This window comes from Meriones unguiculatus, chromosome 12, assembly GCF_030254825.1.
Source record: "Meriones unguiculatus strain TT.TT164.6M chromosome 12, Bangor_MerUng_6.1, whole genome shotgun sequence".
Lineage (NCBI taxonomy): Eukaryota > Metazoa > Chordata > Mammalia > Rodentia > Muridae > Meriones > Meriones unguiculatus.
The window spans coordinates 80,587,947-80,594,826 of NC_083360.1; the positions used below are offsets into that span (position 1 = coordinate 80,587,947).

Here is a 6,880-nt window from a genome sequence, read left to right on the forward strand (position 1 = left end):
CCAAAGTTCTGGTCCTCCAAGGGGGAAGCAGAGAGGGCCTAGGATGACATACAATCAACACGGCTCAGTGACTTACTTCCTCCGGCTGGGTCCCTCCTAATCAGTACCTAGAATCTTCCCAAAGAGTACCATGAGATGGTGACTAAGTCTTCATCACATGAGGCCTTTTGAGTCATCCTTCTCGTTTAAACCGTAACAACAATCATTTTACCCTCAGATTTACATTCACAAAAATGATGTAAATTAGGTCTCAAAAAGAACCTGTACTTTCTACTTTTGAGCCTCTGAATGTGATTATATCCAGATTTAGACTCAAGTCATGAAGGGGATTCTCCTGGCTTTGGCTGCTCCTTTCAGCTTGGAGTTCTGTCTCCTGTGATCCCTGCTTTGTCCACACTGGTCCTGTGCATTTGGTTCATAGGTAATTCACAACTTTCACATCTTCACTGTGGTTTTTACCTTTGATTTACACATGCTATTATTTTATCTCGCATAGCATCTCTTTTGACTATGACTCATCTCTCACAGCTTCTGCCTGACTGATGCTATTTCTTTTACCCTGTCCATGTGGAGTTGGGGTTTGTGTGTGTAAAACCTTGACATTCCATTTCTACAGTTTGTGACATCCTATCTAGCTCTCATGTGGCACATGGCTATTTTGTAAAAATGCAGTTTAACAATCCTTTAAAAATATCTTGAAAATAATCACCAACTGAAAAATATTTGTCTCAATATTTGAATATATATAAAGAGGTAGACACATATCCTTTGCTACATAGTATATATACACACATACACAAGAATAGTCTTCCTTCCTTTCTTTGTTTCTTTCTTTAAGTTTTCTTTCCTTCTTCCTTCCTTCTTTCTTCCTTCTTTTTCCTTCCTTCCTTCCTCCTTTCTTTCTTTTGTTCTTTCTTTCATCACTTTACAGCCTGATCCCAGCCCCCTCCCTCCTCTCCCCCCAGTCCCACCCTTGCGACCTCTCTTCTCTATTCTCTGCTCTCCTTCTTCTCAGAGAAGGTGAAGCACCCAAGGGGTAGCAACCTACTCTCTCAATTCAAGTTGCAGTAGGGCTAAGTACATCCTCTCCTACTGAGGCCTGACAAGGCAACCCAGCTAGGATGAAGGGATCCAGAGGCAGGCAACCGAGTCAGAGACAGCCCCCACTCCCACTGTTAGGGGAGCCACATGTTAACCAAGAGATTTGCTTTCTGGTGGGTACATTCGTGTCCTTATATAATAGTCAAATGCTCTTATTTTAGCTACAACCATTACTGATGAGCAATGAAAACTGACACGCATTCTCTACACTGCATTTTATCCATATAGTGTCTTGTATAAAAGTTAAATTTCTTAGTGTTTGTCTTTATATTGTCACAGATGCTTGGTCTACCACTTAGATGTCAGCCTTAAATGACACCGTCAATCTCAACAACTCTTTGTGAGTCAGCTAGTGATCTAACTCTAAGTACAGTCATCCTTTTCATTTCCTTCTGAGTTTTGTAGCTTGTGTCATTTCCATGCTCTAAGAGCCTACCCATGATATCATTCACATTTTTACATTCTTAGTCTTGGACTAAGATGTATGTTCTCTATTCACCAGAGATCCTTCCGAGAAAGTTCTCCCAGATTTATTCCTTTGTATTCTTTGACTTGTAACATCTTAAACTGGCCCTTTACAGTCTGATGAACAGCTTGGCCTGGCCTGGCTCCCTTGAGTTCTGCGGTCTTTCCTTGAGTCTTACATTGCCTCACTGGCACTGGGGTCTGAATGTTGCTTTGAAGAAAATTGACTTGATTTGTTTTTCCTTACACTTGATCTTTTGTCTTTTTAGCTTTAGAGTGTATTCTTCCTGTTCAGAATTCAGTAACTTACATGATAAAAATTAGAATAATCTGAAAAAAAATCCAATAACATATCAGTGCATGTCTTGGCTTATTCTTATGTGTCAGTGCTCAGTAATATAGGCACAAGTCTTTTTCCTGCAAATTCAAGAATGAAATCTCTTTTTGCTGATTTACCAAAAAGGTCCATTTTCATAGTTGTTGGTCACATGTGCTGCGGTTCTGCACTCCATTTCTGCGGAAGACAACCATTTCACATCACTTAGAAACCATTTCCGCTTACTTTTATTTAACTTTAACCACTTGCATATCTGTCTTTGCTGTCTCATACCTTCTGTGTTTTTCTAATATTATCTTTATTTCTATGATGATTTCTTTCTTCTTCTTTATATGATCTCATTTCATCCTCTTCATCTCTCACCTGAGTTTTTATTTAGGGAGGCAGATAATCATGCAAGGCTTTGATGTCTCTTATACATTAACTTAACATCTGTATTGTAAAACAATTCCATACATATTTTTTTCTTTATGGAAAAATGTATTGCAAAATTCCAAAAGTGCATTACTTTTTCTTTTCAACATATTATTCTGCATTGCCCTTTGCCCCTTTTGCTTGGAGGCCAAAGATCTGGGTGTTGGCCCAGGCCATACGAAGACTGGCAAAAGCCTTGAAGTTCTTCTCTTCTGTGATGACCCCAGCCTTTTCCTTTTTGTAGATATTCTGGATGGGCATCACAGGACCTGTTAGCTGGGTAGTCAATTTAAGCTCTTCAGCAGAACTGTCTCCCTTTGGAGCGGAAAGCTTCCTGGGAAAAGCATGAGCTTGGAACTATATTCCTTCAGGCACTGCACATTGGCCTGTAATGACTCAGTGGATTTGTTTTGCTTCATTGGATCCACAGAGATGCCAACAGTGCGAGCCATTTTCTTATGGATACCAGCCGCTAGGAGATCTTCCAGGCTGAAGCCCCTGCCAGCTCAGACCTTGGTGTGCTATCTAACTGCAGGGCACCTCACTATTTGCCTGATGGGACCTGACAAGGGGCAACATGTTGCCCTTTCGACTGCCAGGCTTGTATCTTGCCAGCCAGCTGCTTGAACCAAGTGTCCACTTGTTGCTGCTAATCCTTGTGGAAGTGGGGCTTCAGGATCATGCCATTCTGGCTGGGCACCATGGCTCCTGTGCAGGAGAATGGCTGAGGGGAAAGGGCCCATACATAAATATTATAGCTTGATTAATAAAAAAAAAACTTCATATATACAATACTGGAAGAATGATTGTAAGAGATCATTATTCCCTAAGGACTTCAGAGCTTATTACTTTTGAAAAAAATGGTGCATTCAAGCTACTTTATTCCTTTGGTGCTTTGGCACACACACAGACACACACACACACATACACACACACACACACACTCACATACACAGAGACAGAGAGAGAGAGAAAGAGACACAGAGACAGAGAGAGAATCTGTTTTGTGTTGGCTAACTACTGTTGGCTAACTACTGTTTTGTGTTGGGCGTGAAGCCTACCCTGGAGTGTGATTGATATACCAAGTGTCATTCCCTTTCCTAGCTGGTATCATTTGCAAACATCCTTTCTCAGTGCTGGGATTTTGCTGGTTTGAATCTGTACAGGTCTTGTGCACATAGTCTCTGTGAGTTCATACTCAACTGCTTCCTTAGTCATCCACTGCCTCTGACTCTTATAATCTTTTTGCATAAATTCCTGGCCCTGAGGAGAAACATTTGAAAAAGCCATCCTGTTTAGGGCTGAGTGTTCCAAACTCTATCACTGCAATTCTCATGTTGCAGAGGTTTATGTTAGCATCTTCTGCAAGAGGAAGCTTCTCTGATGAGGGATGAGCAAAGGTTTGTTCTGTGGATATAGCAATATGTCATTCTGAGTCATTATATTGCTGGTACTAGGTTTTCATCTAGGCCCATCATGATTTATCTAGTTTCAGGTATTAGGTATGGGTTCTATCTCATGGAGTGAGCCTTAAATTCAATAAAGAGCTGTTTGGTTAGTCCCATAACATTTGTGCCACTACTACACCAGACTATCTTGTAGGCAGGCCATGGTTGTAAGTTTTGGCATTTGTAGTTGGGTAAAAATGATGGCTACTTTTTTCTCTCCAGTAGTACATAAAGTACCCTCTAACACCTTGAACACTACTCACGAGGAGTGAAGCTTCTAGTTAGGCACCAGCTCAATTTCTCTATTTTTGATGATGGAAGTTAAAAAAAAAAGTTGTATTTTCAGCAATAGGGCTTTACCATCAGGTTACACAGATAAATCATATCTCCATTACCTTGCCTTCTCTTCCCATCTTCTTCTCCATTTAATATCCCTGTTTGTGTAAAAGTCAGTCAGAATTTTACCGCCTCTGTAGAACGTTCCTTAGTTAACAATAGCCTGTGTTTCGTTGTTGTTGGTGGTGGTGGTGGTAGTGGTGGTTCTTTTGGTGAGAGAGGACATCCATGGGGCCTCTTTGGCCAATGATTCAACAAGATATAATTCATTCCTGGCACTAGAGGTTGTGCATGTTGGTGTAAGATATGTTTTAGGGGGAACTGTTTACTCAATTATATGGTGACTTCATTTAAATTCCTTACACACACACATACACACACACGCGCACTTGAAAGCTTCTACAGCAGTAGATTTCCATATGGCTTTTCAAAGGCCTTTAATGTTAGCTGTCCCTCTTGGTATTCTTTCCTTTACCTTGCTTTCTTTTCCCTCCTTCTCCATTTGTATTCCAATTCAGTCTGAATTGTACTACCTCTGTGGAGCATTTCTTAGTTACCCATTCGCAAGTTTTGATGTTTCTTTTGGAACTTTCCTATAGTATCTTGGTATCTGTCTTGTGTCCGTCTTTCTTTTTCTTTTAGTGTCAGTTTTTTTCTATATCAGTAATAATTATTGAGTGAATTGTTACGTTTTTTTTTTTTTTTTTTTTAAATGAAGTCTTTGGAGAAAGTTCTTGAGGCTTCAAGGTAAGTTTAGTGTTCTCAAACTCAAAACCCCCACCTTCTGTTACAAATTGTTAAACAAGATCCAGAGCCTCTGCATTTTGTACTGATTTCAGCATCTTTGAGGATGGTGGTTTTGATGGCTAAGGCTTGCTGCAACTGTGTTCCTTGGAAACCAAGCACCCCCTATCTACATCCCTCTCTTTATTTTTTTGTCTAACTCCTGCATTTATTCCAGTTTCTGAGACATGGTTTTTGGATTTTATGGTCGGTTCTTCATTTCTTGGCACCATATTTTTGTTTTGTTTTATTCCTTGCATCTTCTACTGTCTCATTGGTTAATTCATGCTACAATTCCCCAGGACTTTTCCATGCAATTTCTGGCCAAATGCAACTGCTTTTGGCAACCTTTGCAAGTACTTTGGAGCTTATGAGTAAATATGTATAAATCTGATGAAAATGTTATTTAAATCTTTCCTTGTTCTCCTTGTTAGAGTGTATAAATTCCAGGAAGAGACAGGAAAGTTGCTTAAATAGCTGATGTAATGATCAGATTGTAGTCTATTTGGTTCTTTTTGCAACAAGAGTGGTTTGGACTGATTTGTTTATTCTGAAGATGGAATAACCTTGAAAGACTTAGTAGCTAATAATTTTTTTTCAAAGTTTTAGTATCCAGAGAAGGGGAGCATGTCATTCAACTTGGTCCTATTATTCTTAGATTAAATAGCATTTTAGGCTCTCATCCACTGTGTCTTTGGCCAATAATGTCTTCACAGTAAATAAGTCTAACTAATTAATTCTCACCGTAGTTCAGAAAAAGAGACTATGTCAGAACCATGACATTGCAGGATTTGTTGGCTTCCCTCCAGAGACTCATTGCCTCAGTGTTATTAACTTTGGGCTCAATTTCAAGGTAATAGATGCGGTGGATGGCGCACAATACAAAGCAAAGAGCAGGAAAAGCAGAAGAGCCACTGGACAGTTGGCAAAGTGGCAGCTGGAGATCTGGGTGTTCCCCGGCAGGTAGTGTTGGAGGAAACAGGGCACAGCAGGGGTTGGTAAAACCTCATCACCCATATGGTGCAGGCGCACCTGGTCCTGTGTGGTTTGTGTCCACGGGAAAATATGGAAAGTTGCTGTCGACTTGGTGACATTTATGTGCCCTTTAGTACGCATAGTTCAGAAAGACTCTAACTCCCTGACCCCTCTCCCCTTCCCACACAAGAAAATCATCTCCACTCGGGCAATTGTGAGACGTTTCACGGTGTAATGTTTGTATTGTCTGTTTTATGGTTGTCTCTCCTGTTAGATAACAGACTGCCGATTAGGATTGCAGATTAGTGTCCTGCCATCCTTGTACCCCCAAGTCTGATACCGGGTTCTGTGCTTCGTGCAAAAAGCCCCCACCCCCCACCCCCTTAGGTGATGGGAATGGATTAAGACATAGGCTAAAGTTTCCGTGAAAGTCTTTCTGGTCTCTAATTAGTTTGGTAGTTCAAGGCACAAAGTCATCCCTTCCCAAGCTCCCTCTTTTTCTTCTGGTACGTTCTGAATGAAAGGACTGGGACAATTAGGAGAACACACACACACACCACACCACACCAGTGGCAGGACCCCGCCCAACTGTTTTCTTAGAGAAGGATCAGTGGCAGCAGCTCAGGTTCCCAGTTGCCTGAGCCTGTTGCTGCCTCATGAATTCCTAAGTTGTGGGACCCTCTCCCAGGCTGGCTGTGTTGCTAGACCACCTCCGCAGCAGCGAAGTGACCCTTTGGTTCAGGAACACAGCGCTGATCCCTCAGGGAGTCCTTTGTGCAACAGGAGAGCAGTGGGCTACTGTGCTCCCACCGGCTCTTTGAGTGATGAGCCAGGCTCTCTCCACCCGCCCACCCTCGGAGGGGGGGGCATCCCCCCCCCTTTTGCAGCTGGGAGGTGCGGGAGCCCTTGGTACTGTCTGGGTGGCAGATGAACAGGGAACCACTGACACATCGCAGGGCCAGCGAGCGAGCGGGAACGAGCGCGGGGGCGGGGGCCGCGTGTAGTGGCAGACGGCCGCGGG

General features: G+C 42.2%; 1 pseudogene; it reads right to left on the minus strand.

Moving 5' to 3' along the window:
- Nucleotides 1-2,407: 2,407 nt before the first annotated feature.
- On the minus strand, nucleotides 2,408-3,020 carry LOC110562644 (large ribosomal subunit protein eL13-like; annotated as a pseudogene).
- Between the last annotated feature and the right edge of the window lie 3,860 nt (nucleotides 3,021-6,880).